Genomic DNA, 25769 nt, shown 5'->3' on the forward strand with positions numbered 1-25769 from the left:
AATAATAAACAGAGTCTATTCAGTTGTTCCTTTATTCAGGGTCTAAGGTTTACTAAAGTTATATACAACAAACAATAAATACACAGATAGGAATAAGTAATCATAAACAGAATCAATATAATACATATACAATAGTCAGTTTGGGCAATAATGATCCCCCATCCCTGGAAAGGTTGGGGGGAATTAACAATACAGCTTAACCATAATAAGGCTGTCAGAATCTATCATTAATTTTAGGCATAGGGAGGGGGTCGGCAGACCCCTTCCCCAGGACTCGGGGGAGGGCCCTCGGCCCTTCCCCGAACCCAGGTCAGGGTTGCCATAGGCATGGCTCACGGTTGCCGAATACCACACATGTATGCTATTTATTTAAGAAATAAGTCAGGGAGGGAGGGGAAATTGGACTGTCTATTACACTAGTTCCTAAAGTTTTATAATAACGTTTTCTTATTCGTTGGTCAACAACTTTGAGGACTTTAAATTTTGATTGAAAGATTCACTATGTTGAGTATCCAAACGTTGCAACTAATAATTGTAATCTAGACAAGAGGGAATTTTGTGAATCATGAATGGGGATGTTCAACAATTTATCGGCAATTGTCATATCCCTTTAGATCTCTGTAGAGGAAGAGATAGAAAGATTAAGAGGTATATATAATAGGGGAAAAAAGAGTGATAATGATAATAGCCAATATAAATTGAAATAACATCCATGAAGCAAAGCTCAACAAATAAACGTACAAACAAACATTGACAAACATAAAATAACTTTTAGATTAATGAAACAGAAATTTATCTTGAATTCTGGTGGTTTGATGTCTATACAATTAAGAGTTTTGGTTCCTACGATGATGTAAGATGTAAAATTTTAAACGTTTATTATATTGTGCCGGATCGTCCTAGGAATCTTACCTAACTACATCAGGAATCACCATGCCAATTTGAAAACGATAGTACAATTCTAAAATGTCTAAATGACATAAAAGCTCTCCGTTTTGGACGGACCTATCCGAATTAAAGAAAAGATTCACTTTTAAAATCTATAAAACCAATAGATTAATTGTCTGTTATATGTAGTGCAGCTTTTCTATGATTGGGGTCCTGATTGGCCATAAATAAGAATTGAATTACTAAATTTTAATAATGGATCATCTGTATAGATTTTAAGCTATTTTTAAAACATTGTAAAAAAAACTCTCTTTTTTTCTAATCATTTTCTCGTATTAGTTAAATAATGAGGATCTGTATGATTTACACTAATTTCTTTAACATAATAAAATAATTTGTAGTTTAAACCTAATATTTTGATATGATATTTCACAAACTGTTAATTTTTTTTATTCTAAAAAAATGCAAAAAAGGTAAGTATGCAGTTTTTAGAAATACTGAACAAATCTTGCTTATATTTGTTGAACCTTGGTTTCAATATGTATTTATATTACCTCATCAAAACTTTATTTGCAGAAATTTTGCCCCAAGGAGAAAACTGAGCAATACAACATATATCCTATCTCTGGTATCATGAATATATGATTAGATTGTCTGTATATCATCTGCTTTAACACATTTAGTCAAATTTTTATTTCTTTTGTTTTATCTTAATTTTACAGCAGCACTTTTATTTCTAAAGTCCTTATTTTTTTCCTTCAAATCACAATTAGATGGCTAATGAATCCAAAAGCAACAAAAGCAATTCATGTTTAATTAATAATTTTTTTTTGTGATAAGTAGTATTAAGCCTTGATGTCCAACATCTTGAAAGTTGCTATATGGCCCAAATTTGAAACACGGCACAACTACAACTACAGATTTATCAATCTATCCATTGAAAGAACAATATTTGCTGAAAGAAGTTAGATTGAAAATAAAAATGAAATTTCTTTCCTTCTCTCGTTTAGTTTTTTTTTAGAAGCACGGTTACTCTTTAGCTAGTAGAAGCGGATACGCCCCTAGAGGCCTCTAGGGGCACTTGAGGAGGAGAGAGTCGAATTTAATAACCCAATTTCTTATTTTAGATTTTAAAAGAAAAAGTAAAAAAAAAAATTTGGGGGGTGCGAATTTTTTTTGGGGGGGAGGGGGAGGTTGGGGGTGTCCCACCCCCAAGAAAATAGTTATAAACCTTCCCGGGACCTATGAGAAGCTACCCTGTTAAGGAGAACCCGATCGGTTCAGCGGTTAGCGAGATCCTTCGGTACAGACACATAAACACACAAACATCCTGTTACTTTAGTATAAGGATATGTTCGGAGAACACAAATTCCATATTAAATATGATATAGTTTATAATACAGTATCTGTGCAGTCTACTACCTATATGTAGTTTTTATATTACACACGAAGTCTCACTTGACATACAAAAACATACATCTTTGTATTAAAGACATTCAATATTCTCATCTTAAACAACTTTTTTCTCAAGTACATTAGTTGATTAGATTTGATAAAATATTACTGTATTAGAGTTTACTGTTCTTTTTACATAAGAATACTTTAATAGTTATTTCTCGTATCGTATTATAAACGGCTTTCCGCGGATATAGAATGTACAATTATAAGATTAAAACTTGTTTTTTTAGCCCCGTGGTGCCGGAGGCACCGGCTAAAAAAACTGGTTTTAATCTTATGATTGTACATTTCTATATTCGTAGAAAACTGGATATAATACGATGCTAGACATAGTTTTTTCGTATGGATGAGAACCGGTTCCTATCCACCGGATTCGAATGAATACGAGAAAAGTTTTACTTATTGTTGCTCCGGTATTCATGACTAAAATTTTTCCTGTTTATATATGATGTATATTATCCAGGAATCTAAAGGGATAAGACAATGGCCGATAAATTGATGTACATCCCCAAAGATGATACAAAAAATTACCCTTTCTGTAGAATGCAATTAGTGGTTGAAACGTTTGGACACTCAACTTAATGAACCAACCTATAAAAATTTTTTAAAAGTCCCTAAGTTGTTAAGCCAACGAATAAGAAAATGTTATTATAAAACATTGGGGACTAGGGTAATAATTTAATAAATAACCCAATGTCTCCTCCCTCCCTGATATTATCAAAGATTTAAAGTTATCTTTGCTCTCCATCAGAAAGCAAGTAACCATGAAAATCTTTATCTTTTTATCATGTAATCTAAATTAAGTAATAGGTTAGGCAACTAACTTCTATATTAAGTAATGCTATATGATATTAATGTATATATTGTTATATAATTTTCTTATATAAAGTAGTAAGTTTTTTTTTACATTAATAAGAGATTGAGTTTCAATTTTAGAGAAGCTTTACATAGGTCCCTCCCAAGATGGTTTTTGGGATATTTTAGTCTTGGGATAGTTTTAGGCTAGTTTTCTGTGTTCATTATCCCCTCCATATAATATAGAGTCCATAGATTCCAGGGGGTTAATCCGCCTGATGCCAGTCTAAATTTTTATAGGCTACGTGTTAAGCCATTAGAAATTATAAAAACAAGGATGACAACATCCATAAAAGCGAAGCACTGAACCGGTAGGACAAACGGACATTAACATTTGTATAGTGTCAGAGTTGAATAATCAGAATATAAATGTAGAAGAGTCGAAGAAAATTGGAAGTAAAAAGTTGAAAAACTGCTTGATACAGGATAATGTTTATGGACATTAAACATACTTACATTTTTAGGACTTGATTATAGAGTTGCTTCGCTTATAACATTATACTTTGTTGACCCTGGAATCAACATACCAAAAATCATATCAATCGGATGATTAATTAGATCACATAGAAATTTGTTGTTAAACAAGGATGACAACATCCATAAAAGCGAAGCACTGAAACGGTAGGACAAATGGACATTAACACTTGTATAGTGTCTAAACTGAATAATCAGAATATAAAAGTATAAGAGTCGAAGCAAAATTGTAAGTAAATTTGTTGAAAAACTGCTTGATACAGGATAATGTTTATAAACATACTTACATTTTTAGGACTTGATTATAGAGTTGCTTCGCTTATAATATTGTTCTTTGTTGTCCCAGGAATCAATATACCAAAAATCAGATCAAACGGATAATTAGATCACATAAAAAATTGTTGTTAAAAAAGTAAAAAAATCAACATGTTTTAAATAGACGTACAAACATTCTTGTAATGATTATAGAGTTGCTAGCTTTCTAAATCGTACCTAACTACTAAAATAATCACCATGCAAAGTTTGAAATCGATAGGACAATTCTAACATGCCTAAATTAACGAAAAAAGCTATCTCTCTGTGACAGACGGACGTACGGACGGACGGACGGACCGACCCTAATTATAGAAAAGATTCGCTTTTAAAAACTAAGGGTTTAACAAAATTAAATCAGCAGATCAAATAGAGTTTAGTTCCTTCCTGTTATATATCGTGAACAAGTATGGGGCAATTTTATATTAATATCAGTCTTTTACTCAGAGAGAGAGAGAGAGGGGACAATGGGCTGTTTTTACACTAGTCCTCAAATTTTTTTAAAAAACGTTTTCTTATTCGTTAGCTCAACAACTTTGGGGACTTTTGTTGAATTTAATTGGTTGTTTCATTAATTTGAGTGTCCAAACGTTTAAACCACTTATTATCATCTACAGAGGGGGCAATTTCGTGTATCATCATTAGGAATGTACATAAATTTATCGGCCGTTGTCTTATCCCTTTAGAACCCTGTAATTCACTTAAAATAGGCTTCTTAGCAACGAAGTATATCATTCAAATTATTTGGACACTTCTTCTCCAATTTTATATGGTACACCCTGTAATATTGAAAAAGATACTATAGGTTAGGGAAAATTTTTATAAAATTGAAGAAACACATTTTTTTCAATGCAGTCCTTCCTATGATCCATACCTGTGATGTTAAACAAGGATGACAATATTTATGAAAGCGAAGCTCTGAAACAGTAGGACAAACGTACATTAACAATTGTAGAGTGTCAATACTGAATTAGCAGAATATGCATGTATAAATCGAAACAGTAATTGCAATCTAAAGAAAGGGGTAAATTCGTGTATGATCATTGGGGATGTACATCTATTTATCGTCCATTGTCTTTTCCCTTTAATTAGATTCATGCTTGACAAAACATATTTATGTGCCTATTTCAATTGACATATTTTAGCATAAGCCAGTTCAAAGTATACAAGCTTGATAGGTTGAATAAGAATTTAGGAATAATTCTTGAGGTAGGACGAGTGACTACTAATGCACTAAACCACATATTTTACTTACTTTTGGAATTCCAAATTTCCATCAACAATTTGAGAATGTTGAAGTTCTGTAGAAAGGCCTAGATTCTTCGTATCTTATTTTGGAATACTTATTGGGTTCAAGGGTATATATGGGCAAATAAAGGTTGAAATGGGTGACTTAATGATATCAAAGAGAGTTAAAATCTTGTTTTGTTTAATTACTAATTAGTCTTCATTTTAATTGAAATGGTCCTTTTTATAAATACTTATCATATTAGGGCATTATTATGATGAGAGGTTTCGTGATTTATTTAGATTTTCATTCTCAACTCTGATTGGTCAGAATAACCGCTCACATCTGTATGTTGTAGCCAATAGCCGTAATTTGTTTCATTAAATTGAAATATCACTACTCGCTACTTTATATAATATTTTTGGATTAGTATATACATATATTTATTAAAATGTAGTAATAAAGATTGACTAAAATTAATGTCTTTTTGCCAAGTGGTTATTGAAGAAAAAAAGTTAGAAATTAATTCAATTTAAATGTGTCTTTGCTTGATAATTATGCTATTTAACCTAAAAGCGTATAAATGCGGGGTGTGGTCAAATCAGCTGATTTGTGTTGTCAGTAAACACAAAACAGAGCACACCCTGTAAACAAACAATAAAAAATTACAAATGTTTTGATTTTTGTGAAATAATCTAGAAAATTTATGTGTATAATGTTATAAAAATGTGTGTAAAAAGTGATATGAATTAAAAATTTTCTAAAGGGTGAGGATGTTTTTTGGAATCAAAAATAAGATTATTCTTCATTTAAATTAATTTTTTTACGAAAATTATATATATATTTATTGGTTAATTTAATGTTTGATAGTTGTAACATAATCTTGTTTTGGTTTATAACCAATTTTGAGGGATTTATAAGAATTAGAATGCAATAATCCAATCCTTTCTAATTACGAACAACATAGATTTCCCTAGAGATTTGTTCCGCAAATGTTATTATTTCTATCTGATTTAATTGTCGATTCATGGAATATGAATGCATATTGTAATTTTTGAACAAAATTTTACCTATATTTATGTATTTAGATACTTTCCATTACATACTAGTTTAGCGTTTGCTGATTACTAACTGAAAAATTACAAACTCATTTTGATTTTAAGTACCTATTTTCAAAAATTTGAAAATCTATTCTAAATACTCCCCTTCCCCTCCCAAGCGTGAATTCAAGTGTCTAAAAGTGGTATAAATGCATGTTTTATGGATTTGCACAGTGGATGTGGGGGCATTTTGATTATTTTGATTTGACACAGTTTAAGTTTCTGTACATGGGCGGTCGGACGCTAGGCGTGGCGGAATAAATGCCCGCTTCGATCGCATTCCTTATGAATATCTTTAATTTTAATACTCTTTAATTTTAACAACAAATAAAAAAATTAAGTACATTTTACACATAAGATAGCTAATTCTGTCTAAAGTTGCTTTTTTGAATAAAAAAGATCGAATATTCTATTTCATTCAGGTTTTGGGTGTTATCTCTTTTATTTATATTTCGCTCCGTTGATCAACATTAGGTACCTAACCTAAACTATAATAAGCTTCAAAATATGTTTTGTTCAAAAAGTTCATTTGCGGTCCAAATTCAACGTTAGTAAAACCGTTAGGCATCTAGAAAACTTTTTTTAAAATAAAAGAATTAAGATTTTCAAGAATTTTCACTATTTTCTTATTTCAGGTGTTGCTGATGAGATTCTGAACAATACTTTTTACTTCATGGTAAGTAGAATTTGTTTTATCTACTATTTAGGGATCGTAGAGGTAAAACGTGAAAATTATTCCTATCTCGAATACGAATTTGTTAGTTGATGGTTCCGTGGTAAGGTAACTATAGGTTATATTATCACGTTTCGCCTCTCTGATCCCTGATTCTCAAATCCTGATTTATGTTTAGAATTTGTAAGCGTTCATCAATATTTCCCATTTATGCTAATCTGCCAAGATTAGCTGAAAATTTGATATTACTTTCCTCATAGGATACAATTTTGTTTGCATAAAGTTTATTTTCATCAAGATATAAAGGCATCCAGTAAAAGGCAAAATATAGTTTTTTTTTCTGTTATGTTTGTGTTAATTTGTGATGTAATGATAGCTTTTTGGAAAACAAAATTGTATTAATTAATATGCTTTTTTTCATTAGGATTACTTTATCTTTTGTCTCAGGGTTTTCTCCTAAAATAACTAATAATATTTTTTAATACTTCATCAATATGTAATAAGTTTCCGTGCGGTGCTTGTTTTGCATTTTAAGTCTTTACGTGTCAGATTCAGAATATTAATAAACTAGGTACTATTAATATTTCATTTAAAAGCTTTGTATTGCTGAATTGTAGCAGTATCGTACATTTATATAATATTTACTTACATTGTACTTATACAAACCTATTATATAAATGAGAAGAACGTACTCAAAAATCAATTATATATTAGTTCTATAATCTAGAACAATACATATAGTAAAAGCTGTTTTATATATCAATAATATGAATTGATATTTGTTTGATTTCATTCGGTTTTTATTTCGATGCTTAAAATTTTACAAGAAAAACTTTTGCATGAATTATATGGGTAGGTATTGAATGTAACGCACTGTTTAAAGTAATTTACGTATTGGTTTTTAATAAGGGGTTGTGGTAAAGGGGGGTAAAGCACCACAGGTTTGTTTGCTCAAGAAAGTCGAAACTCACATAAAAATATGTTGCACATGAAATATGAGACTTAAATTTTTTTTAAAAAGTATATTGACTTCATAGTTTGAAAATTTATATTGGTTCTATTTTTAATTTTTTCAAAATTTTTAAATATACCTTCGCCTACCTATTGAGTTTTACGTAATATATATTTTTCTAATATGAAAGGGTCCCTCTATCGTATATTTGCCGAGTTGGCCATGGACTTGTTCTAATGTTTGCTTATGAATCAATATCTTGCCTCCATGCTCCTGCTTTAGTTAACTTATACTTTTAGTTTAATTGGAAATATTTAAATTTAACCTTTTTTTTTGTGTTTACAGATAAAGGGATAATTTCATGAGTATGGTTTGATTGAAAGTTATCTATTTCCCAATTTCACTGAGAAAAACATAATTTACTTCCATGTAGGTAGTTACTGAATATTATTTATTATGAGTTTATTCTGCTACTTAAAAACTCGTGGCTCTCCAGAAAGTAACCCCAAGCCTTTTTTTTTTTTGGTGGGGGGGTATTACCTCTACCATCCCCCTCCCTTTGAAGTGTTTGTACCTAATCTAAGTCACCCTTCCTGTTTCAAATTATGTAAAAAGAAAATGGTTTCTAGAAATAAATGAATCTGAGACATGATTGTTTTGTCCTTGAGATTTTTCCAACATTTAATACGTGTAGAGGAATGGTTAAAGTTTAGTCTAATTAGAATAATATTTTAAATTTTCTAATGAATGTCAGAAAGAAAATTACATTTCTTGGAGAAAATTTTAATTGCAGCATGTTTTACCTAAACTTTATGTGATATTTTTGTCTGAAATAAATTAATTCATAAACACAACGAATTTAATTTAAACTAGTTCTTTATGAGGATTTTAGTCTACATATATGAAATATGCTTTTGACAACTTTAAAGGGATAGTTCCATGATGGGCATTTTACAAGTTTAGTCTCTTTTCATAAGGATTCTTGAAGTTATATTTTTAAACTTAAATATTAGTACTTATGTTATAAAAATTATAAAAAAAACTTTTACCTCACAGACAAAAGTGAGCTATACTATTGTATTAAGTAATAAACTATAAATATTGTATCAAGATTCATTTTTTTCAATTAATAACAATTTTATCAAACTTACAATATGTTACAATTTCAAAATTATGTTATAGCCTCATTTTGCCAAACATAACATTATGTATTATTTATATTTAAAAGTTTAAACCATAACTGAACAAAGACTGATGCATTGTCAACTTCTAATAAATTTGGTGATATTTTATTATTACTAGAAATGCAAACAAACTTATAATATGTTTAAATTGTTGAAAGGGATTGAAGTTCAATGTTTTTATTATTTTTAGATAATATATTTTTGTGTTTTGTTGAACTTCACCGAATTGAGGATTAAGAACAACAGGAAATTGTTATAAAGTTAGATAAATAGGAAGGTGTTAAAACTAAAATAACATGTTCCATATATTATGGATTTATAGTGGCTGCGCCCCTAGCATCTAGGGGCTATAAATGATCGCCTAAAACTATTCCAGATACTTAACTCTCAAAATAAAACAGCCTAAAACTATCACGGGACCCATGAGAAGCTTACCTAAAATAGAGAACAGAATCAGTTCAGTAGTTAGTGAGATCTTGAGCTTCAGACAAAAAAACATTAGGTTCTACATAATATAATAGGCTAGGATTGTCCTACAATATGAAAATAAAACAATTGTTATATGTACATGTCATGTACCAACATTAAGAGGCTAATAGTAAAGTGACTGACAGACAGACAGACGGACGCGCTTGAAGACAGACATTTTTAATTAAGAAGCTGCACCATTCAATTACTTAAATTCTCTTTATACTATTATTTTATTTAACTAACACATACCTAACATAAAGTATTAAACAAAATAGTTTTTTTTTGTCCTACAAGTGACATAGTGTAGTGGCGCTATGTCCATTATGTAATGAGATGGCAGCAAAGTTTTGGTGTCGCTATAATAGAACTTAACACGATATCATACAATTACAACTAACTACTTTATACAACATGGTTGACAACATTGCACATTTTCATTCAGCATTAGAATTTCTCGTTAATGAAAAATGAAAGTAATATTGAAGAAATTGTAAATCTCTAAAGCAAATTTTCATCATTTTTTGATTTAATTAATAATGTTTTTCGTGAACAAAGTTTACCAAATCGGCAGCCCTGCACTAGTAATTCCTCCTACATTAATTTTAGTATTTATTCCCTTTACCCAAACTGAATTGTTGGTGTGAGTGTCTGGAATCTTACATTTTGTGCTACAGTTCTATTTGCATTTTACATTTTGGGTGGAGTAGTGTCGTTTTGTTGTCTGCCCTTCTTTCATGCATAGTAGTTGGACGTTTTTTTTGTTTTCCTTTTGAATAGTAACAAATATGTATTACGTATACTCCTCTAGAAGCCTCTAGGGGCATTTAAGTAGAGAGGAGGAAAAGTGTACAGTTTTCAAAGGCCCTTCTCGAGCCCTATAAGAAGCTTTACTTTAAAGGAGAACGATATCGGTTCAACGGTTAGCGAGATCCTTCGCTACAGACAAAAAAAAGCTTAACTACTTTGTAAAATAGGATGGGTAAAAGTTATATATATTAAACTTCGGTTAAAACTCTTATAATTCTTACAGATTTTTTTTCTCATTTTTGTTATCATGCATGAAAAAATTTCTTAAAAAGTTGAGTATCAAGTATCTAACCGACTCTATGCTAATGCTTTATCCCTTTAGACTGAGACAGCCGTTGATTTAATTAAGAATAATCTAAGAAACAACAGTAAATAACTACTTTTAAAACTTTCTTCAGCTCTATATCGTTATATCTTAATTTTATAAGCAAAATTAGCATACTAATCTTTATTTTTATATTTGATGAATAAGCTCTCTCTATCTCTCTCTCACTCACTCTCTTTCTCTCTTTTCTCTCACTAACTCTGTGTAGAGTATTCATTTACTTTATATCCCCTTCTCTCTTCCACTTTTATATAGTAGTGAAGTATCATTATCTTATCCCAGTAGATGAGAAAACTATTTGTCCCAGGATCTAATCAGTTTATAACAGGGATGCTCAGTAAAAAGATTAGATTGATGAATATATTTTGTCAGTTAGCTAGATTCCTACCATTATATTACAATGTATTTTTAAAAAGAAAGAGTGTACATCTATGTACTTTTTTTTTTACAAGGGAAGCTACTTTATAAGTTTTAATATACATTCGTCTGTTAGAAAGAAATGTGTCGGAAATGGCACTTTTTTTTCTTGCCATTGCAAATTCACCTCGTCTGTCCGTTAGTTGGTCTAAATTCTAGTCTTTATGAGATCTAGTTTAAGATTCACTACTTTAGGAAGTCATCCTTGTTATTTTTTATAATCTGAATGAGTTTTACATATAACACAGGGATCTAAAGGAATAAGACAATGGCCGATAAAAAAATGTACATCCCCCACTAATAATACACACCATTACCCCTTATGTAGATTTAAATTAGTGGTTAAAACATTAAAACTCTCAACTTCATAAACCAACCAATAAAATTCACTTAAGTTCCCCAAGTTGTTAAACCAACGAATAAGAAAACGTTATTATATGACTTTGGGGATTACTGTAATAAACAGCCCATTGTCTCCTCTCTTTGCTTATAATACTGTATTGAAACATTTACTAAACAAATTGAACTAAAACTACTATGCAATATACATCTTGAAAGCGAATCTTTTTTGATAAACATGGCCAATACGTCCATAATTGATAGCTCTGATCGTAAATTAAGGCATATTGGGAACATCTTGTCGGTTTAAAACTTTTTACCATGATTCCTATAACAGTTTTCACATGGTAATTTTTTATTTAACTTTCTGTTTCTTGATTTTAATTTCTGATTCTAGATTTAATTATGTTTGTTTGAATAACTGTTTGATTTTTTTCGCTTCATGGATGTTATTATCCTTGTTTTTTTCCTTCTAAAATTGCTCTTATTTTATTTATATTCTTTTTTTGGGGTAATAATATTATTTAGAACAAAACATGAAGTTGGAATCTGTAGCAGAAAAAGGGGAAAGGTTAACAAAGAGGACAATATTCTGTATCTATGTACCTAGTGTATGGGAATATTTTCCGGAGAGAAATTGGTTTACTAACCGCCTGTTGAGTTGCTGAGTTATTGGTACCCGCTGCCCCCCTCCCCCCCCCCCCCACTAGCCTCGTACAAATTGGCCTCTCTCGGTTGGTCTTCTGTGGCCCAACCTCCGGGTTAAATATTATATGGTACACAGTCTTTAGTTCTTATCTGATATCAATGCTATTACAACATAATATAAAGTTATTTTGAAATGTGAAATCTAATACGTTAATTCAGTATTTGTAATCTTAAATAATGTATTCTTTTTAGGATTATTTTTTTTGTAGCTACATTGTAAAATTCTCAAATATAATATTAAGTTTATTTTTATGAACTAAAAATTATAAAAAAAAACTTAAATACCTATTTTCTTTATCTTGATGGTGAGTCATAAAGTTACGAATTTTAATTTCATTAAAAGGTTTTCTGTTTTGTTAAAAGTAGCTTAAAAAAGATACCTAATGCAAGATGATTTAATAAAGATCAGTAAAAAAGTAACTAGGTATTAATTTATTTTTGAGGAAGTTAAAGTCAATTTTGACCTTTTTTATCAGGTTTTGAAAATTATTACAGAAACCTCATTATGATTAAAATAGGATAGGTAGCTCAAATATCAATTTCAATCATTGATAATGTATTGTCTAATATATTTCAATAGCCCAAAATTTTATAACTACTAAAACTTTCCGATTGGATTTTGTGATTTTTGATTGACAAAGTCACCATTTGAAAAAAAAAGTTTGAAAAATATAATTTGTAAGTGATTTGTTTAATGTTTAAAAATGTTAAGTAAAATAAATTGTTCATCCCAAAAATCTAAAAATATAGATGCATAACCAGACAACTACCTGGATCCCCCTGTTGGGGACCTTTTTCATTTGCTAGCAAATGTCTTTTTGCTCTTTTATAGCGACATGGCTGTGTTAATATTCCTGATGCTATTGGCTGATTTTTTAAAGACCTAATTGACAGTCGGCACAGGGTCCTTAGGGTGGGGGACATCCAGTTATTTGACCCCTTCTCTCTCTATTGTTTTACTCTAATGTTAATTCGTAGAAAAACTTAATGAAGTCTAAAAGAGAGTATGATTTAAGGTTTATTATCATTTGAAAACTACAAGATATAAAATTTCTGTTTACATGAACATTATTAGTAGTGGTACATGTATTCGATTTTTATTAGATTTGACCGCCGCCAATTTAGTAAAAACCCCTGTAGGATTATGGTATACCAGCTGCAGGGGTGTCATAAGGTGAAAGCACCATATAAAATAAGTAGAGGATGCCCCCCTAGCACACAGGGGCTCTTAATTCAAGTTAATCAGTTCAGTAGTGATTGAAATATCAAGTTTTAGACATAAAACATTATATTATAGTATAAGGAAATTTTTTCTCTCAATATTTATTTGAATTTGTGACATGAAAACTAACCACCTCGAAATATTTAAAAGATTTTATTTTGTAAAACGCTGAATAATCAATCATAAACAAGAGGAAAAATTGATCCTAATGCCTTTTCTGTAAGATGATCAATCAACCAGAATTTTCAATATGACCCTTCTTATCTTTTTCCATTATCCGCTTGAAATTGCTGGATAATGGCAGCTGCAGGATGGCATGGCACGGCGGATCAGAGCTCCATCCATCCGTCAAAATATTTGCATTCAACAATTTTTTTTCTATCACAGAAATTATTATGCCTGGATTTCGTGATACAATAATTAAACATCGTTTTCCAACAATTCCCCCCCCCCCCCCCACACTCCTATCAACCATATAAATTTCACTTCCCTCTTTATTCAAGCCCTGGAAACATAATACCAAGACCCCCTTCCCTACAAGCCCCAATCCTGGACCCTCCCTCTTTGCCTGTCCCCTTTTTCCCGGTTTGGTCATGAAATTAGTTTTGATCATGTTTTCCATGAAAATCCTGAAGAGAACTTGTTTTTGCTTTAATGGTTCTTAATTGGTTACAGGAAACATAAAGAAATATTTATAGGTAAATACCATGTTTATCCTATTAAATGCTTTTAATAAGCAGTGGTGGCTTCGCCCCCCACTCACTATATAAAAGGGGTTGGTTTTCACACCCTTTTTTCATTTTTGTTTTAAAATCCTAATATATAAATTAGTAAGTTTTTTCTGAAACTTAAATTTAAAAAACTACTGAACCAATTGAGTTATCCTTTTCAAGGAAGCTTCTCATAGGTCGTTGGATGGTTTTTGGCTATAATAGTTTTATATTTAAGTCTTGAGATACTTCAAGGCTTTTTATCTGACTCTTCTCACCCCTTTCAAAACAGAGCACCTAGATGCTAAGGGCGCAGGCGTTAGTAGAATATATAGAGCTATTTAGGAAACTGGAAAATATATGGAGCTTCCCTTGAAAGCAGAACGGTAGCCATTTTTGTGATCTTAAGCATTATACACGAAATCATTTTCTTCAGTTTGTAAAATTATATTAGGGTAAACTAACTTTTAATTTTTGGGAAAAAACAAAAGTTCTTAATTCACCCTTAGATTATAAAAATGGTTTTATAACTTTTCTTTGAGTTAATATGTCTTTTTGGGATTCTTGAAAAATTTTATATTTGAAGGTAACATGTATTATATGAGCATAATGCAAAATTATTACCAGATCTTTTCAACACATGCCTCAACTATCACAGCAAACCAAAGTTTCACTTTAACCGGTCCAAAACTTCGGAGAATTTTTGCAAATTTTCAAATTTGAATTTCACTATTCTTCACTGATTTATGACTTAAGTTTGTTGGACGTAGTTATACTGAATTTCTGAAAATTGATTTCATGGAGAGCTGGGAAGGCTCAGATGCAACTTTTGTGATTGGGTTCTATAGTATATTTTATTTATTTTTACATGTAAAAAGTGGACTTTTTAGAAAAAGTGGTAATAGGTCTCTTAAAAAAAGTAAAAACAATTTTTGTTGTTCAAATTGTAACCCTCCTAATTTTTAAGCTTATTAAGTTTGATCATAATAAAAATGTAAACAATCTTAACAAATGAAACTGCATATTACTTTATATTTAGTATTTAAATTAATGCTAAACTTCTCAAACTATTCAAAAAATTATTTTTTGCAATGATTAAAAACTTTTTATTCTTCCATTAAATTTATTTGGTTTTTATAATATAAGTTCCATTCTCTAAAACTCCCCTCTACTCTAAAGATTACAAGCCCAAAAGAAAAGAGAATAAAAGTCGAATTTTTATGGAATTGAGCAAAATATTGTTATAACAGTACTCATGGCTTGCTTATGGTTCCAAGGTTACCATAAATTTGAATCTAAAGATCAACACTGTACTCTGATTATTTTGTGCAACACCCAGGGATCTAAAGGGATAAGACAATGACCCATAACTTGATGTACATCTCCAATGATATACAGAAAATTTTCCCTTCTGTATATTACAATTAGTTGTTGAAACGTTTAAACACTCAACTTAATGTACCAACCAATGTAAATTCAATAATATTCCCCCCCAGTTTTTAAGCCAAAAAATAAGAAATTATTATTATTAACTTTGGGGACTAGTGTAATAAAGACCCCCAATGTCCCCTCCCTCCCTGGCAAAAACCAAATGATTATAATATATATTGGGTTGTGCATCTGTACGAGGACACACCACACATTTAATGAAATTTTTAAAGGAACATGGATGGTTATATCTTATAAAAGCAAATCTCAACCAATAAGTTAACCGAAAAATTAGCATTAACAATTCTAGATTTAAAGCCATTATAATCCTACTATTTAAAGTAGTAAGGCTTTAAGAATTAAGATTTAAGAACTACTGAACCGATTGGGCTCTCCATATTAAGGAAGCTTTACATATGTCTATAATGGTTTAAACCAATTTTTTAAAAATATAAGTCTTGGGATGGTTTTAGGTTATTTTTCTGCCTTTCCCAACATTTCGAATACAGAGCCCCTAGATGTAAAGGCGCAGCTAACTAGCTAATTGGAAATACAAACTTAATGAATGAGTTAACTATTTTTAAAGTTTTCAATGATAAAGTAGAATTTTGATTTGAGCTGACTGTTACGAACTGACACAACACAAATATAGAGAATCTTTTCTCTTAATAAATTATGTACAATAAATTTATTTGGTAACTTTAAACTTTGGAGCTTAATTGATATGCCAATATATTGAATAAATAGTTTATTGATTTGCAACACTTTTATATTGCAAAGACTTTGTATTTTGATTTATTTCCACTCCACGTTGTTCTGGCCATTAGACATGTTCAATATTATTATAGTTTTGATATAAGTAAAATATATATAAATGTTCTTAATTTTCTTTTCTTGATTGAGATTTTTTTGACATAATTAAGTTTTATGTCTTTGTTATTTTTCTGGATTATTTTTTAGACAAAAGTTTTCGAATTAAGTTCTTTTAAACATTATTAAATTTCAGATCTTTGCTTCTAAATATCCAATACTATGAACATGTCTTTTTAAGAAGAAAACATTAATTTGGCTCTTATTTTTTAAAATCTAAATATTAATGGAATAAGTCCTTTTTTTTTTGCTGAAAGGACATAAATTTTTAAAGTTTAATAATTTTGAACCAGTCTACTGGCTATCCATACATCATAATTATTGATCATACACATAAATATTATAATGTAACTTTCGTTACAATTTTATTTACTTTTGCAAACTTTTTTTTACTACTCAATAAAAAACTTTTATATATAGTTTGAAACTGCATGAAATTACTAATTGATAGTTTGAATTTGATACAAAATGTTTGGATCATGGAAAGAAAACGAAGTAGCGGGGTTCGTCATATTTTCGCAGTAAATTTTGATAGGTTATTTTAGGTTGGGTTAGGTAAATGTTAATGATTGCCCCGCAGGATTAGAGCCCCATGCGGGAACTAGAAAAAGGAGAAAAGCTACTTTGAAAATACGACAAACCGCTTTTTCGTCTTCTTTCCATGAAAATTGAAATTAGTGAAATTAACAATATTTACAAAAAATACGTGAAGATTTAGTTTTCTGAAAGTGAAATAGATTTTAACATTTTTAAGCTGATAATGTTTTAAAATTGTTCTTAAATCTCTCTTCTTATACTACATGTTTGAGTATTACATGTTTTAAATAGTATAAGCCAGGAAATGGCATATTAATTAATTAATTTACTGCCCCTACTTATTATTTTTCAAAACGCCTTTAACAACATTAGATATATTAGTAGGGTGTCCACTAAAAAATTTACAAATACTTTATTTCAACCAAAGCAAATGTTTTTAGAATGTCGGATTAAATACAATTTGCGCTTTCCAATTTTTCTTAAATTTTACAAAGTATCTCCTAAACAACTAATTGTATAAAGGGTACCAGGAAGGGGATATTGGACTGTAAATCATACTGGTTCCAAAAGTTTATATAAATACGTTCCCTCATTCGTTGGAAACCTAAAACTTTCCAGTTGTGTTTTAGGGAGAACTTTTATAATCGGAAATATAAGGAGTATTTTTTTGTACACTCTTTATTTTTTTGTAGAGAGCACCTTATTCTCAGGGATCTAAAGGGATAAGACAATGGTCGATAAATTGATGTACATCCCCAATGAAAATACACAAAATTACCCTATCTGTAGATTTCAATTGGTGAATGAAACTAATTAAACCAACCAATCAAATACAATAAAAGTCCCCAAAGTTGTCAAGCCAACGAAAAAGAAACGTTCTTATAAAACTTTGGGGACAGGTGTAATAAACAACCTAATGTCCCCTTCTTCCCTGGCACCTTACTCTACCATTGCATTGTAATCATGAGAAAATATTGGGAATAAATACCTAGGTAGGTACTAGTGGGTGGAACTAGGTAATGGAAATTAATTATCTTTGTGCTGTGTTTTCTTAATGTTGCATTGGGGACTTGGTTTAGATGATTGTGGGCAGGTAGGGAGGGGACATTGGGCTGATAATTATACAAGTCCCCAAAGTTTTATAATGACATTTTCTTATTTTAGCTTAACAACTGTCGGGACTTGGGTTAATTTTTATTGGTTGGTTCATTAACTTGAGTATCCAAGCGTTTCAACCCCTTATTGTAATATACAGAGTGGTAATTTTGTGTATCGTCATTGGGGATGGATAACAATTTATCGGCCATTGTCTTGTCCCTTTAGATTGTATTAAGGTGCAAAAATGTAATTTAAGAATTAAAGTCAGTCTTTTTTGCTAAGTTATTTATTTTTGTCATTACTCTAAGGGAAATATTACTTTAATTCATAAGCTTTAACAAAAAAGCTTAAATTTTTTTTATATTAAGTTATAATTCTTAATATTTTAAGTTTAGTTTCAACCATTTTTTTATTGAACAGCGTTTATTGATTACCTAGAAGCTTTTAACCTGCGGAAAACTATTAGAAAATAATTTTATTAGTTAATTGTTATTACGTTTTAGATTTACCTATTATAGAGTAAAGTAGGAAATTGCAAGCTAAAGTACCAATTCTTGAGTAAATAGTATACCAGTTATATATATACACATACAATAAGTGTACGTGTTATTCACTGGGACATTCATGAATATTAAAAAAAGAATGAACATTCAAAACAGCGAACACAGTGCAAATGAAGGTGATTTGACTTTTGTGTCAGAACCTAAATTGGGACATAGTGCATATCATTACCCTAGGTTATGTAAATTCATTTCACTTTTAAATAAAATCTAAAATGCAGCGGTTTTTCAGAAAATTAAATTTTAAAATTTCAAGTTCAATTTTCACCCACTAGGAGTTACCGCATAATCATGACAAGAAAAGCAAAGATTATTTATTTAAAATTTTGAACAACTTTGCTTTAATAAAGTTCTTCATAAAACCACTCCTGAAGTTAATTAATTAATGGACATTTTTATCAATTGTTTTGCTAAGGTCATGGAAATTCAGCCTTACATAAATCGTATATAGAGAGGTTTTATGACTGACTTTATAAAAGCAAAGTTGTTCAAAATTTTAACTCCTAGTGGGTGAAAATTGAACTTGAAATTTTTAAATCTAATTTTCTCAAAAACCGCTGCATTTTAGATTTTATTGAAAAGTGAAATGAAGTTACCTAACCTAGGGTAATGAAATGCACTATGTCCCAATTTAGGTTCTGACACTAAAGTCAAAGCACCTTCGAAGGCACTGTGCGAAGCTCTGAAACAGTAGAGATGCTTCGCTTATAACATTGTACCTTTTTGTAATAGGATTCAGCATTCCAAAAATAAGATTAATAGGATAAATATATCACATAAAAATTTTTTGTTAGAAAGGTTAAAAAGCAACATTTTTAAAATAGACGTATGGACTTCCTGGTACGCTTCGTAAATTGTACCTACCTGTTATAGGAAGCATCATGCAAAGTTTGAAATCGATAGGACAATCCTAACATTTATGAATAAAGACGAAGAGAGCTAACTGTCCCGGACATACGGACCTATCCTAATTATAGAAAAAGCTTCGATTTTGAAAAGACGAAAAAGAAGCAAATTTTCAAAATTATAATTTATTTGTTTTGTATAAAAACCTATTTTCACTACTTTAATTGCTTAGCCCCTTGTAGGGAGGAGGGGCTTGAACCAAAAATAATTTTCGGTTCACCCAAAATTATGAACATCCAAGTGTTTTTATATGCAGAATTTATTTATATTAATACTTGTTCCTTTCTGTGTACTTATAGTGAGAGCAAGGAGGGATAGGACATTGGGCTGTTTATTACACTAGTCCCCCAAAGTTTTAAAAAAACTTTTTCTTATTCTTTTGCTTATTAACTTTGGGGATCTTGTTGAATTTTGATTGGTTGGTTTATTAAGTTGAGTTTTTTTTGAAACATTTCAACCACTAATTAAAATCTACAGGAGGGGTAATTAAGTGCATTAACATTGGGGATTTACATAAATTTATCGGCCATTGTCTTATCCCTTTAGATCCCTGTAGTGAGAGGTATTATTTGCTTTGCCTCAATTAATTTCTTGTATACCTAGTGGGTTCCAGGTTAAATACGAACATAATGGTAATCAAGCTGAACTAATCAAACCAAATTTATGGCTCTATATCCGAGTGGTTTACATGAAATGGATTAGTTGTGTGTTTGTAAACATTATATAATGAACACTCACATATTTACCAGGGATCTAAAGGGATAAGACAATAGCCGATAAATTGATGTACATCCTCAATGATAATACACAAAATTGCCCCTTCTGCAGATTAAAATTAGTGGTTGAAACGTCTAAACACATAACTAATTGAATAAAAAAATCAAAGTTCACTGAAGTCCCCAAAGTTGTTAAGACAACGAATAAGAAAACGATATTTTAAAACTTTGGGGACTAGTGCAGTAAACAGCCCATTTTCCCCCACTCTACCTTCATATTTATAATTTTCCATGCTATAGTATGGCATTCTATTACAGGGGAACCATTATTATTATATAATAGTAAGCGATGTTACTCTTTAACATTTCCTTGCTTGCCCGTCTAACAATCAGAGTTAAATACAATTCCTAACACAAAATATTATTAATTTTATTTTACAAAGCACATCTTTCCATAATACAACCTCACAATCACGTGAACAGTCCCAAATACAAGCATACATTCACACAGACGTTAACAGCAACTCTGTCTTTTCTTGACTATTTGTTATTTGGACTTATATTTAATAAATTTGCCTTAAGATTATAAAGCTTTTGTTTTTAGAGTTTAAAAATGAAATTATTTCCTGTATGGGTTCGAAGCTGATTAATATCCGGTGGATTACAGACCGGTTCTCAGCTATACTAAAAAATCATGTATAGCATCGAATTACAGACACTAAATAAAAATCACAAAAGTATTCCTAATCTTACAATTTTTCTTTTAATATCCGCGGAAAGTTGCTTATAATACGATTCTATTAATATCTTTTCTCGTATTCATTCGAATCCGGTGGATAGGAACCGGTTCTCATCCATACGAAAAAACTATTTCTAGCATCGTATTATATCCAGCTTTCTACGAATATAAAAATGTACAATCAAAAGATTAAAACTAGTTTTTTTAGCCCCGAGGTGCCGGAGGCGAGAAATAACTATTATTGAATCATAAATTCATTAGCTAAGTGCTGAATCACTAATGGACATTATTGTTCTTGTTATATTATTTGTAAATAATATGTATTTTTAATGTGGGAAAAAATGTTTTAATGGGCTTTTGCTATTAGGAGGTATTTACATTTAGAATATTAGAGAATTTATTACAAGATTTATTGGACCAAACTTGAATAAATAGTTTTTACATTTGATTTAAGAAAAAAGAGAGAGAGAGGTGACAATGGGCTGTTTATTTCACAAGTTTCCAAAGTTTTATGATAATGTTTTCTTATTCGTTGTCTTAGCTTTGGAGACTTTAGTGAATTTTCATTGGTTGATTTATAAAGTTAAGTGTTCAAACGTTTCAACCACTAATTTCAATCTCTAGAAGGAGTAATTGTGTGAATTAACATTGGGGATGTACATCACTTATCGGCCATTGTCTTATCCCTTTAGATCGTTGGATATTTGGCGAGTTTTTAGCAGATATGTAGGTATTCATTTACATTTAAGGAATGACGTACTGATAACGTTATCTTATTCGTTGTCTTAACAACTTTGGAGAATTTAGTAAATTTTCATTGGTTGATTCATTAAGTTGAGTGTTCAAACGTTTCAACCACTAATTTTAATCTGCAGAAGGAGTTTTTTTTGTTTTAACATTGGTTATGTTCATCATTTTATCGGCTATTGTCATATCCCTTTAGATCCCTGGATGTTTGGCGAGTTTTGAGCAGCAATGTAGATAACATTTTTGAAGCATAAAGGACTGACGTACAGATTAAAATGGCTATAGAGAAAATGCTCTTTGGTCAAAAGAAACATAAGTTAAAATTTTGTACATCTGTCTTAAATTGTAGCCAAAATAAACGTTAACCCATAGCGTTTGTATTTGTCACCCTGAAAAACAATTAGAATTATAGAGCAGAGTTCCTTTTCTTTTATAAAGATCAATTTATTTATATTTTGATAGTATATTTAGTATTTTATAGAGAAAATATTACCATGAAGATTAATTTTTAAACTATAAATAGCATCAATTACAAAAGGACCAGTGGCGTACCAAGGAGTTTTCCAAGAGGGACACACCACTTTCTCACGCTTTTGGATTAGCCAAAGTCCTAGTAACCCATTTTTATTGCCCTCAAAAAAAACCTACATTTTATTGAAGTCAACTGTGTGTTGTGTTTAGACCAATATTTAATAATTTGTATAGAGGCGCAGGCTAATACAATCTGACATTTTCTTTCATCTAGTTTCATGTGGGGAGACATAATTTAACACATTAAATCCAACAACCTGAAATCTTAATTCAAAGGAAGTGAGGAAACATTCTCCCCCCTCTACCCAAAACATGGCTCTCTTTTGATGTCTATTTCAGGGATGTAAAGGAATGAGACATCTCCTAAAATGATACACAAGAATACCCTTTCTGTGTTGAAACGCCTTGACACTTAACTGATTGAACCAACCAATCAAAACTGAATAAAGGTCGCCAAAGTTATAAACCCAACGAATAAGAAAAGGTTATTACAAAACTTTGGGGACTAGTTTAATAAACAGCCAAATGTCCCCTCCCTCCCTGTGTTTATTTAGTTGGTGAGGAAATCTAATTAATTGTGAGGAGGGGCGCTTCGAAAAGCTACTTTATCTAAGCATCTTGGCTGCTATAAAATTAGGCATAGTAAAATTATGACCTACTTTAATCATTTTTTATTTAACTAGCGGCTACGCCCCTAGAGGCCTCTAGTGGCATTTAAATGTTTTTATTTTTATTTTAAATATCTAATTTGATAATAATTTATCTATGTTATCAGCTGTTAAATTCATGTCTCTACGCAGCGCGACTACGCTAGCGACGGAAATATTTCAATTTTTTTCGATTTTATTGTGATTTCTCTTGGGAGGGTGGTGGTACCCTCCCCCAAAATAGTTATAAACCTTCCCGGGACCTATGAAAAGCTACCTGTTAAGGAGAACCCGATCGGTTCAGCGATTAGCGAGATCCTTCGCTACAAACAAACAGACAGACAGACATCGTTCTACTTTGTATTATAGATAAGAGTTTAGCTTTAATCAAATTGTAAAGGCAATTTTCAATAAACATAACTCATGCTTAGGGGATAGTTTTATGATGGATGTTTAATCTGTTAAACTACCAATTCTTCTGAAAACATTAGTAAAGAACGTGATTTTGATAAAATGATCTTTAAAGTTTTTTTTTTGCTAGAGATAAGATGAAAAGAAATACACAAAAAGCATAAACAACTTTCAATTTGATCATCTGAATGTTAAAATATACATTGAATGTTCTTTTTCTTAACAATGAAAAGATAAAGGGATAAGACGATGACTGATAAATTGATGTACATCCCCAATAATGATACATAAAATGATACCCCTTCTGTAGATTACAATTATTGACTTAAACGTTTGGAAAATCAACTTAATGAACAAACCAATCAAACATAATAAAAGTCCCCAAAGTTGTTGTTCGAATAAGTAAACGTTATTATAAAACTTTGGGGGTCTAGTGTAATAAACAGCCCAATGTCCCCTCCCTCCCTGCCTTTTACATGGTCAACTCTGAAGTATTTGTATTGATCCTATAATGATATGTGAGGTTATTGTATTGGATATCACTCTAGATGCAGATTCAAGTACTTACATGCATTATGCGCCATCGTTTTATTCTTCATAACAATACAAATCAGAGAGAGAAGCAACAATGGACTTTTTATTACACTAGTCCCCAAAGTTTTATAATAATGTTTTCTTATTTAATGTCTTTACAACTTTGGAGACTTGCCAAATTTTGATTGGTTGGTTTTTTAAGTTGAGTGTTCAATCGTTGTAACCACTAATTTAAATCTACAGAAGGGGTAAATTTAGTGTATAATCATTGAGAATGTAAATCAATTTATCCGGTCATTGTCTTATCCCTTAAGATCCCTGAATTGAAATACAGAGCCAAACTAAATCATAACTCCCCGTAAAACTTTAAGATTATATTTATAAGGATGTAGGTTTACGAGTTTCATAAATTTTCCAGTATGGCTTCGAAACCGATTAATATCCACCAAATGGATAAGAACTAGTTCTCAGCCACGCTGGTCATGTATCTTGGGGTTAATTAATCTGGTTTTAATTTTATATAATTGTACATTTTTATATTCACGAAAAGCTGTTTATAACACGATGCGATAAATATCTATTATCATTTTAAAAAAAATATTTTGTATTTACTTTTAACAAATTGTATTCCTGCTATAAGATTATTGTGTAAATTGTTGAACTTTAAGCTTTGCTCACAATTTAGGAATCAATAGGTACTAAATTGTTGATTTAATTTAGAAAAAAATTATAATTTGACAAATCACTGCTTTGGAATAAATTATTAAGAAATAAATTCAGTGTATTCTCTAATTGAAAAAAATATAATGCAAAATTGCCATTTTAATTTGCATTTGAAAGAGGGATCCATTTAAAATGGCAAAGGTATTCTCAAATAAAATATTGTTTGAAAAGTGAGGCTTAATTACAAACTTAATTGGATGCATTTCTGGAATCTTCTAAGTAGGCATAAAATCTGGATTCCTTCAAAAAAAAAGTGTAAAAGCTGCAAGATGTTGCAGCAAGTTAGATTTGATGCACAATTCAATAAAAAATGACAAAATTTTTATGGCTTAATTTGAGCCCTAATAAAAGTTCTTTCAGTTATTTAAAAAAAAGCAAAACTTGAATTAATATGGTTTTAGGTACCAAAATTTTCTGACTGTTAATTCTTTGCCATAGTATCTACGCCTGTATATCCTCATTGATCAGACCACAAAATACACAATAAGATTTTCTATATTATATCACAGATATTTTAAAGATTTTAACAGCAAGTTGTCTTATTTTATTTACTATATACTAGTTGCTAAGCCCGTAGCATCCAGGACTCATCTAGAAATAGCTTAAAACCATCCCAAGGTTTGAATCTTGACACAAAATAGCCTTAAACATTCACAAGACCTCTGTAAAGCTCGCCAAATTGGTACAGCTGTTATTGAGATCTTAAGCTTTAGAAAAATTAAACCGTATATAATTATACAAGGATTTACGTTTTTCAAATAAAATATAAAAATTTGATTTAGACCATAGTTGAGCTCAGAAAATAGATAGGGATAGTTTAGAATAATTGATTTTTTATACTTTATCACTTTTCAAATGAAAGCAGAATGAGAAGCAAAAATATAAAAATGCATCCGTTTGGTTTTCCTTAATTAATTTTTATTATGGTTTGGTATTATTACAGTATCCTTATAATAAAGAGTCAGGGTGTTTGTCTTGTACCAAATAATCTCGCTAACCGTTGAACTGATATTTTTGGTAAAAGGCTGATTTTAACATAGATTGAAGAAAAAAAACATTTTACGTGCCCCTAGAGGCCTCTGGGTCGTGGCCGCTAGTTTTATAGAAAACAATGACAATTATGACCATCAGCAGGGCAGTTGTAACAATCACTTATATGGAAGTTTAGCAGGAATCTAAAGGGATAAGATAAATTGATG

General features: G+C 30.5%; 1 protein-coding gene across 11 annotated transcripts in view; it reads left to right on the top strand.

The window, feature by feature from the left end:
- Lar (tyrosine-protein phosphatase Lar) overlaps window positions 1–25769 on the top strand; it is a 248844-nt gene that overhangs the window by 113751 nt on the left and 109324 nt on the right. For 6 of the 11 annotated variants that reach the window (XM_080158785.1, XM_080158789.1, XM_080158787.1 and 3 more), the window contains exons 1-2: window positions 5833–5982; window positions 6951–6991. The gene's annotated coding sequence lies outside the window, so the exon portion shown is untranslated. Of the gene's footprint in view, window positions 1–5817; window positions 5983–6950; window positions 6992–25769 lie in introns of those variants that run through there. The other 5 variants (XM_080158790.1, XM_080158792.1, XM_080158795.1 and 2 more) reach the window with 2 other exon arrangements.

The sequence above is a fragment of the Acartia tonsa genome, chromosome 4, assembly GCF_053477335.1.
Source record: "Acartia tonsa isolate MP-2025a chromosome 4, ASM5347733v1, whole genome shotgun sequence".
NCBI classification, from domain to species: Eukaryota; Metazoa; Arthropoda; class Copepoda; order Calanoida; family Acartiidae; genus Acartia; species Acartia tonsa.